This window comes from Mus musculus, chromosome 13, assembly GCF_000001635.26.
Source record: "Mus musculus strain C57BL/6J chromosome 13, GRCm38.p6 C57BL/6J".
NCBI lineage: Eukaryota > Metazoa > Chordata > Mammalia > Rodentia > Muridae > Mus > Mus musculus.
Window position 1 is genome coordinate 111,200,956 of NC_000079.6, and position 10,504 is coordinate 111,211,459.

The following is a 10,504-nucleotide window of genomic DNA, read 5'->3' on the forward strand; positions in this document are numbered from 1 at the left end:
ATTTTTTATTAGGTATTTAGCTCATTTACATTTCCAATGCTATACCAAAAGTCCCCCATACCCACCCACCCCCACTCCCCTACCCACCCACTCCCCCTTTTTGGCCCTGGCGTTCCCCTGTACTGGGGCATATAAAGTTTGCGTGTCCAATGGGCCTCTCTTTCCAGTGATGGCCGACAGGCCATCTTTTGATACATATGCAGCTAGAGTCAAGAGCTCCGGGGTACTGGTTAGTTCATAATGTTGTTCCACCTATAGGGTTGCAGATCCCTTTAGCTCCTTGGGTACTTTCTCTAGCTCCTCCATTGGGAGCCCTGTGATCCTCACACTTCTTAAAGAGTTCTCTTCAATAGCTTCCTATTCAAGCTGCTACTTTGGGGGAGGGCTGAAGTGGGGGATCAGGCTTGTCACAGAAACCTTCCATGTTCCTTTTTCTCAAATTATGCATGTGTTGTCACCAATTTCACTGCCAAAGTGACTGCTTTGCTCTTTACAGTCAGTGAGATCAGAGATCATGGGCTTCCCCACATGGTTTCTGATGATAGCACAGACCACGAACATGGCCTCCCAGCTCTAGTACAACCAAATACCCAGACTCACAGTTTCTCAGGTCTTAACCCATTGCAGAACACCACGAAGGAAGGAATAGCACAGCATAAAAACATTGCTCAACACTCAACAGCGGGAAACAAAAGAAGCAACTGGAGGGGACCAGAGCAAAATGCCCTCCAAAGTCACAACTTCAGTGACAACTTCCTCTAACCAGTCCCCACTTTACACAGGACTGTCACGTTCCAGCAGTTTATTCAAATTTTGAATGAATCAGTGGATTAAGTCATTGATTGGGTCAGAGCTCCCATGATCTACTCACTTCTAGAAATGTCCTAATAGACACTGCCAGAGGTGTGCAGTCTAAATCTCCCAGGTGTCTCTTAACCAATCAAGATGGCAGTCAAGATTGAACCATCACACTGCCTAACATACACATGATTAAAGCATTCAACTTTTCATCCAATTTACTGACATCCTTCCTACCGAAGTGTAATTTCATTTGTGCTTAGAGAGTAGAAAAAAGGCATAAAAATGATAGAAGTTTCTCCAGGTGGCTAAATTGTAATAACTTTAATGACACATGCTCCTCTCAAAAAAAATGTAATGAATAAAAGGAGAGGTGAGGGTGTGGTTTTGAATCATAAACAGTTGAATGCCTCATTTTATTCACTGGTCACTATTGTGTGCAGAGCTTCAACCTAAATTCTAAAGAAATGAAAACCAGCAGGATGAAGCCATGCTATGAATAATAACACTCTGCCTAGTTTTAATAGAAAATCTGCAACATGCAGCCTTTCAACTCTTAGGAAGATGCTCTTTAATCCCTAGTTTTATTTCCTTATCTTCTCTCTGAGAACTTGGAAAAATGATAGGAAACAAAATACCCATACTGCTCTCATAGAGACATTCCAATCGTGCCCATTGGAACGGTTTCCTGTGATGTGGTCTCTTCATGTATGCAGTAAAAACCACAGTACAGTGAATGTAGTACCTAGGCAATGACTAGCGAGATTTCTTAGGTGTGGAATCCTTAGCAAAAAGATGGTGGGAAAATATGCTCTCAACACTTTTCTATACAGGGAACACATCTCTTATTTTCTTTCTGGATTTTCTGCTCAAATTGGCCAAAGTCATATCACAGCTATGGTACTAAGCTCCTCGCAATGCAATACCTTTGCAATCACATATCAGTGGTTTCTCTGCAGTCCTGAGCATGTCCATACTACCAAGATTGTCTTTATTCTTTACTCCTATGCCCTTTGGAGTGTCTTCCTTAAGCAGGCACAATTAAAGAAGGAAGTTATGGCACTGTCCCTTCTTCTACTTCTCTGTCTGTCCTTCCACACACTATTTCTTGCTTCTAATGCCAATAGAAAAGAAACTATTAATTTACTTATCTGAGTCCAGGTCCTGGATTGAACAAAGCTACTGAGAGTGACTATGGCCCCCTAGAGTTGGAGCCCACCAAATCTTCCTGCCTCTGGGAAGCATCTCAGGCCGGGGAGCCCCCAGGCTTACCTCTATCTCTCACTGCTAGAGCCAGCCTTGCTCGGTCTTCCTGTTTTCTCTCAGGAAGGTCAGCCTGCCCTTCTTACTCACCTGCTTCAGGACTGTGGAGCTTTCAGACTCAAGAGCAACAACACAGTAAGCCTCACTTGGGCCTGCAGCTTTAGCAATATTCAAGTACGGTCTAAGAAAATGAGATGGTTGGGGGCTTCTCAAAGTTACCAAAATAATATCTTTTTCTGGTTGTTGTTTTTCCTCTATTTTGTGACTCTTACTTACAGAAAGACTCCCCCTCCCCCCAAAAAAAGAAAGAAATGGTAATGGCTAGATATTCCAGACATTGTCCTGGATTCTGAAGAGGCAGGACTAATTTCCTCTCCCTCCATCCTACATTGACCAAACTATGACTGCAACCATGATCTCTTGATTGACACAAGATCCATATTTCTCAGTTTTCACGTGTACCATCTTATTTGCATTCCCCACAACTCTATAAGGTTGCTGCAGCAGAGATTATCAACTCCATAATAACAAACCAAAGCAAGGAAGAAGCAATGGGTAGACCAAGGCTTGTCCCTGAAGGTATGATCATAGCTGTTCAGTGTTCACTTGCTTATAAAAAGGAGAAATGGAATTATGCCCAGAAGACATGCAGTAGTTCTCAGCCTTCCTAATGATATGACCCTTTGATGTAGCTCCTCATGTTTTGCTAACTTCCAACAATAAAATAATTTTTGTTGCTATTTTATAATGGTAATTTTTCTACTACTATGAGTTGTAATGTAAATATCTGTGTTTCCCAATGGTTTTAAGTGACCCCTGTGAAAGGATCATTTGACCCCTACCCTAAAGTAGTCATGGCTGACAAATTGAGAACCACTGATGTGTACGGATCATTTTGTGAATATCTGCATATAAGTGTATGTGTAACCCTACCATGACAAAGAACTAGAGAACTTATACCATACGTATCATTTGTGATTCACTGCAATTTTCTTAGGTATCATCATTTTTGTAAATTATTTCCAAGATTAACATTTTCCACTCGCCTGTTTCTTGGAAATTTGCAGAATCCCAGTGGCTCCATCCTTTTGACATTAAGTTTCGTTTACTTTACAACTCTATCAGGCTTTTCCCATCTCCAGAAAGTAATCACAGATACTGCTGTGTACAGTAAAATGATCTCAGACTCCGCTTTGCTGTCATAGAATAAGCGGGATGCATACTTCTAAAAGAAAGGGATTTGTTATTCGTAATATAGAAGCTTGCCTACTAATTTTGTCTCTCCTCTGTTCCCCTGATTTTCAAAATACTAAACTAACTAGTTCTTTAAACTAGAACTATAGGACTGAAACTGCACTGTGTTCAGATGAACCAAAAGGTGATAAAATATAATCAGGCGTACCAGAAATCTTCTTCAAGGCAAAGAGACAAGTGAGCCCTGAACAGTTAACATAGAGATCGAATTAACACTTCAGGACACAGTGAGCCCCCCCCCCACCCCCCACCCCCGTTATGATGAAACTGACTCTAGCTCAAAACCAAAAAGCCTACTAGGGACATTAATAACACCAGTTAAAACAAAACAAAAGCGACTGTCCACACCCAAAGTACAGGCAGGCAGACTGTATCGATGGAACAGATAGACAACAGCAACCCCATTAAACAGGCTGAACAGGCCATGGAGCTTCAGTCAGCAGGGTGAAATCAAATCAAGTTGGCTCCCATGGGGAGACTGTCTGCCAAGTTCCCAGGAACAGATGCCACCGGGAAGCTCTGGGATGAGCAAGGCAGAGTACCTGCTGACAAGCCTGTGAGGTCTGGGCAGGCAGGCAGATACTAGCCTAATTCACAGAGCATGTGCTCCGGTTGCTCGTGGCTGACATTTGACTGAAGGATCTAAAAGCAATTTGCATATACTGGAGTCTTAGACCACGGGGTTTTTTTTTCAACAAACATCTGGGTCTACAGACAAAGTTATAAAGTGAATTCCATGAGCTATATACACCACTGCATGTTTTCATCCATTGTAGAGTTTCGTTGCTTCCCACTGGCACGGGCACTTTCAATCTGGAGACCTTGGCCAAGTCACCTGACCCCGAGGCAGCCTGACTCTTCCATCTGTTTTATGGTAATAATAAAATCACCTTGCTCGCTTTGATTCTGATGCTTTACCGTTGTTTTATGCATTGTTTCCCCCATTTATTCACTGTATAAGCCACAGTTGGTAGAAATGAGGCAAAGTGCAAGATACAGAAGTGAACAAATATTCCTGGCCTACAGAACTTACTTACATCCAGCTGGGAGTGGGGAGGAGAGGCGCTCCAACAACAAAAGCAAAACTGAAATGCAGAGTCCATAGAGCTCTTTGGAAGACAGGATGACTGTCGGGAAGGAGAATCCTCAATGACAAGGTGGGAAGTAGAAAAATAAGAAAACATGTCATTGATCATCTTCCTAGGACAGAAAATACTAAAGAGTCCATTCTTCATTCTGATCTGCTCCCAGAATAAACTCAGAATGAATTCTCTGAGTGGCCAGGATTGAGTACAACATCTTGTACAAGATTTACCAAAATGTCTTATGCAGATCTTGGTTTTCCAACGGGGGGCAGTGACAGGCTTCATCATTTGAGGGAAGATCACAAAACCCGAGCTTGTTGCTTTGAGGTTCTAGTCTCTAGTCTTCATAAGGCATTTGTTACTTCTTTTTTTTTTAACTAAAGTAACTATTTTGTTTGATGGTTTGTTTTAATGAATCTGAGAAATGAGGCAAATGATATGAAAATCAAAAAGTTAAGTTAGAAAGGAGGAAAGGATTCTATTGGTGCTACTTCTCATGAGAAAAAGAAGGTCTTCAAGGAGATACGGAGAGGAGGGGAGAAGGGAGGAGAGAAAGACAGAGAGAAAAAGAGAAGTAATTTGTCAAGTGACAGGTAAGAGCCAAATGAGAAGAGAGAGCTCACGAGGTCAGAGTATGAGGAATGTCTAATAACTAGAGAAGAGTCATTTCATTGGCTGGCACCAAAACACTGAAGAGACAGACAGCTGTGATGAAATGCAGACTGTAAACCAGAGCCGGGAGCAGGGTCAACCTGAGAACACAGGGCCTAAAAGTCCAAGGGCAAGGGGCCCTGTTACCCCAGCTATGCAGGAAGAGTCTCAGAGCTGAAAACAACATCGAGAAGCCGAGGCAAACATCCACTCAGCTTCAAGGATATTTTGCTCTGTTTTTCTGTGTGTCTTTTATGTTCCAAATTGCTTTTAGCATATTTATATTCAGAAAGAAAACATAGTTTGTAATTTATAAAATATATAATCAAAGATATATATGTACATATACACATATCTATAATATATGCTATATTATATGCATATATTCTATTATATATTGTCATATATTATGTATGTCATATATCATACATTATACATTATTTATTCTTTATTACATATAATATTATTATACTATAACATATTTTGTATATAATATATATGATCTATTACATAATCATATATTGTATATATTGATGATCATATTATACATGTATATATAATATGCACCATATGTATTATAAGGATATTATATTATCTTATGTATATGTGCAATATATATAATATTGTAAATATTATATAGTAAATCTATATCTAATGTATACAATGTATATGATATACATATATTATATATCCACATATATACATATGTATTGTAACTATATATAGTACATTATAATTGTACTAATAGAATTAAAATGTATAGATTATAATTTTAAATATATATCATGCAATTATCATACATTGCATGTTACATATTACATATTACATTACATGTTATATGTTATGTTATATGTTATATTATGTTGTATGTTATATATTAATTATATATTATATATTAATTTATTATATATTATATATCATATATTATACATTATATATTAATATTGTCATGTGTCACATGTTACATGTCACAAATTACATATCATATATATTATATGTTAGTTATATTTAAAATTATATATTATATATAATACAAAAGTTAAACTAAGAACCTAAATGATGTCATTGGCCAAAGTCTTTGGATCAGTCATCATCTCTGTCTATTATAAACTGCATATAGGGCGACTGTGTCCATAGAGAATGTCAGCCAGTTGCTAGGGGAGTTTCTGTATGACAGATGTTGGGTGCAGAAACAATGTCACAAGATGAGAATTAACACCAGCAGTAGAAGTGCCCAAAGAGGGTTTGGTTATAACATCAGTAACTAGGTAGATGAGGTTAGTTGCTGACAAGGAATTATATTTTAAAGTCAGTGGTTTTTCAAACCGAGGGCAAGACCAAGTATAAAAAGGCAAAAAAAAAAAAAAGGGGGGGGTCTAACCTCCTCTAATGGAAGAGCCTAGATGTGTACCTTCCTGGTACTCTTCCAATCCATAGAGCCCCTGGCATGTTTGTGGAATCCTGGGCTCAGCAGAAGTTGATTGGATACATTTTTCAAATCCATTGGCTTTAAATCATACCTACTAATTAGGATTTTTAACTTGCTGAGTGGGAATTCATACGAATACACATGTAACAAAAGTCTAAGTGTCATTTATAATCTCTGTACTGGCTAGTTTTGTGTCAACTTGACACAGCTGGAGTTATCACAGAGAAAGGAGCTTCAGTTGAGGAAATGCCTCCATGAGATCCAACTGTAAGGCATTTTCTCAATTAGTGATCAAGGGGGAAAGGCCCCTTGTGGGTGGGACCATCTCTGGGCTGGTAGTCTTGGGTTTTATAAGAGAGCAGGCTGAGCAAGCCAGGTGAAGCAAGCCAGTAAAGAACATCCCTCCATGGCCTCTTCGTCAGCTCCTGCTTTCTGACCTGCTTGAGTTCCAGTCCTGCATCCTTTGGTGATCAACAGCAGTATGGAAATGTAAGCCGAATAAACCCCTTCCTCCCCAACTTGCTTCTTGGTCATGATGTTTGTGCAGGAATAGAAACCCTGACTAAGACAAATTGGTACCAGCAGAGTGGGGTATTCCTGTGACAACATGATCATGTTTTGGGGAGGACTGTGGAAGGACTTTGGAACTTTGGGCTTGAAGATCCATCCGTTGTTAAGAGCTCTGTCGGATGTCGTGTAGGAGCTTGGAAGATAATGTTGAGAACACTGCAGAAGATGGAGCTCTGGTTTGTGAAATTTCAGAGGGAAAATTAAAGACTCTTTTCAGGGCCATTGCTGTTTTGATTGTGAAGATTCTGTAGTTCTGGTTAGCTGGGGCTGAAGAATCAGCTGTGATTAACAAGATACCAGAACTACCAAAGCAAAAACTTTGCATTACTGGGACTATTGATGCTGGTTAGCTGGAACTAAGAAATTAGCGGTGATTAAGAGACCAGCATCATTGAGGTGACATCTTCTGGGAAGTGTTTTCTGAAAGCACAAAGAGGCTGTGTTCCAGAGATGGATATTTTAAAGAGATTGAAATTTTAAGAATATGTAAAGGCTGTGGGACCTTTAAAGTTATTTAGATCTTGGGGATGAATAAGATTGTAAGGGTTGAGGCTTACTAGTGATGTTTTTGTGTGTCAAGTTGACAAGGGGTCAATTGTACTGGCTAGTTTTGTGTCAACTTGACACAGCTGGAGTTATCACAGAGAAAGGAGCTTCAGTTGAGGAAATGCCTCCATGAGATCCAACTGTAAGGCATTTTCTCAATTAGTGATCAAGTGGGAAAGGCCCCTTGTGGGTGGGACCATCTCTGGGCTGGTAGTCTTGGGTTTTATAAGAGAGCAAGCAGAGCAAGCCAGGTGAGGCAAGCCAGTAAAGAACATCCCTCCATGGCCTCTGCATCAGCTCCTGCTTTTTGACCTGCTTGAGTTCCAGTCCTGCATCCTTTGGTGATCAACCCCTTCCTCCCCAACTTGCTTCTTGGTCATGATGTTTGTGCAGGAATAGAAACCCTGACTACGACAATCTCTATTTATGTTTAAAAAAAAAAAAAGCAATTTACAGACTAGGGGGAAAAAACCTTCCCAGTATAAAGTTTTCAGAGCTGGTGTTTGATATCCAGAATTTATCAAGGGCTTTCTATACATGGTTGAATTCATTCAACTTTGAATTAGTGTCCTGAGTACACCACACACCAAGATCATACAGAATGGTTTAGCTAACACACCCAATGTCTGCATGTGTTGGTTAAATGATACCACCCTCTATTTAAAGCATTCCTCAAGAACACACTAAAATGAAATCCAGCGATTGTGCTTTCTGAAAGTCAGCGAATAGCTTTGGTAAAGTAAAAAAAAAAAAAAAAGAGAAAGAAAGAGAGAGAGAGAGGGAAGGAGGGAGGGAGGGAGGGAGGAAGTGAAAAGGAAGGAAGGGAGAAGGAAGGAAGGAAGGAAGGAAGGAAAGAAAGAAAGAAAGAAAGAAAGAAAGAAAGAAAGAAAGAAAGAAAGAAAGAAAGGAAGGAAGGAAGGAAGGAAGGAAGAAAAGAGGGAAAAAGGGAAGGAGGGAGGAAGGGAGGGAGGAAAGGAAAAGGAAGGAAGGGAGAAGGAAGGAAGAAAAGAAAGAAAGAAAGAAAGAAAGAAAGAAAGAAAGAAAGAAAGAAAGAAAGAAAGAAAGGAAGGAGAGGGAAAGAGGGAAGGAGGGAGGGAGGGAGGAAGGAAGGAAGGAAGGAAGGAAGGAAGGAAGGAAGGAAGGAAGGAAGGAAGGAAGGAAGGAAGAAAGAAAGGAAGAAAAGAAAGAAAGAAAGAAAGAAAGAAAGAAAGAAAGAAAGAAAGAAAGAAAGAAGTAAAGAGAATAGAAAAAGAAAAAAGGCAGAAAGGGGACCCAAAGCAAATCCAAAGCTGTAAGACTTTGCTACCCTAGGTCCACCACTCACTACTCATCTACATTTGCCCAAGGCTGGTCTTGAACTTACAAACAACTTATATGAATAGCTGAGACTGCAATACCACACTTGCCTTGGTTTTGTTTTCAAAGTTTCTAATTGACATTTGCTTTTTTGTCTTGATATACACGTGTAGACCTCTTATGGAAGAACACCTCTCCACAAGCTCTGCATATATGGTTTTCTGTGAATTGTGCTGGACACAGCCCGCTGACATGTTATAGACAAACTACTGAGCTTGTTAGGGAAAGAGTAGAGAGGGCATAATAAATGGCCTACAGTGGGCTCTAAATGAGCCCAAGCTTCTGTTGCAGTTCAATACTAATGCATAATGGAAGTGAAGTCATACCGATTTGTCCAACTTATGAGACTTTTTATGAGTTAAGGAAAGTAGGAAGTGGAAACAACACCAGTGCTTCCTGAGAAGACATGGGGGGGGGGGGGAGGATCTAGTTAGTGGCTCTTTTCTTTTTCCCCTGTGTAGTCCAGCCTGTTATAAAACTACAAGTTCTCTTGCATCAGGCTCCTGAATGCTGAGAGTACAGGTTTGTTCAATATACCCAGCGATGGTGAGTTGAACTTCATGGGACATAGAACAAATGAAAATGTTCTGTGCCTGGATTTACCCAAGTGAACATGTGAGTGAGATGAACATAGTAGACTAGGCCTGCTGTTCCAGAACATAGGAGCTCAGGTAGGAGGCTCATGAGTTTAAGGCTAGCTTGGACCACAAAGCAAGACCCTGTCTCAAAAGCACCAAAGATGAATGAATGAATTAAATGTACAGATGAGATCTAGGTGAGACCTGGATGTCTCTTTCTTGCTGCTGTGGCTGCGAGCCTTATTCAAGTCTGCAGTGTGCCTTTCTTCTTCAACCAGGCTGCCTTCCTCCCTTACCACAGATGCTGAGACCTTGAACAAAAACACAGGCAAGCCGGAGCTCTGTGAATGCTGGAGGAACTGGAAACAGAGCAGTAATGGGCTTTCGAGGAGGGGGCCCTGTCTTCCTCCCTCCCTTCCCAACAAAATCCCTCACAGGGAAATCCCCTTTCCATTAAATTAAAACCAGAAATGGTAGAGCTTACATTTTAAAACATCAAACCATTGTCTTCGGTTTCTGTGAAATAGGATATATCACTTTCAAACGCTCCAGGAACTTCCCCAGCTGGTTCAGCTCCTTCAAGCTCAGAGGTTTTGCGGCAATGGCTGGCTCCCATCCCAGCACGGAAAATGACAAAAGCCCATTTTGAAGGTGGGTTACCACGATGATGTATGGCCTCTGGAGAGTTGCAGGGAGAGAACAGAAAGGAACCTGTGGGATTCCCCAAGCAGGGTGGGTTTGGAGTGCAGACCTGGAACTTTTTTTATTTCCTAGTACAAAGGCAGGGCCCAGAGGAGGAGCTGTCTAGTTCTCAGGAAGCTGGAGTGACAAGCCTGCTGGAGACTTAGCCAGAGACAGCTCCCTGGGCTGCACTGTGTGGAGGAAGGAAAAACCACCCCTTTGTCTAGACAAATTGTTGCTGCTCTCCTTATGTGCAGCTTCTTGTGCCACCCTTGAAGAAATCTCTGGAAACA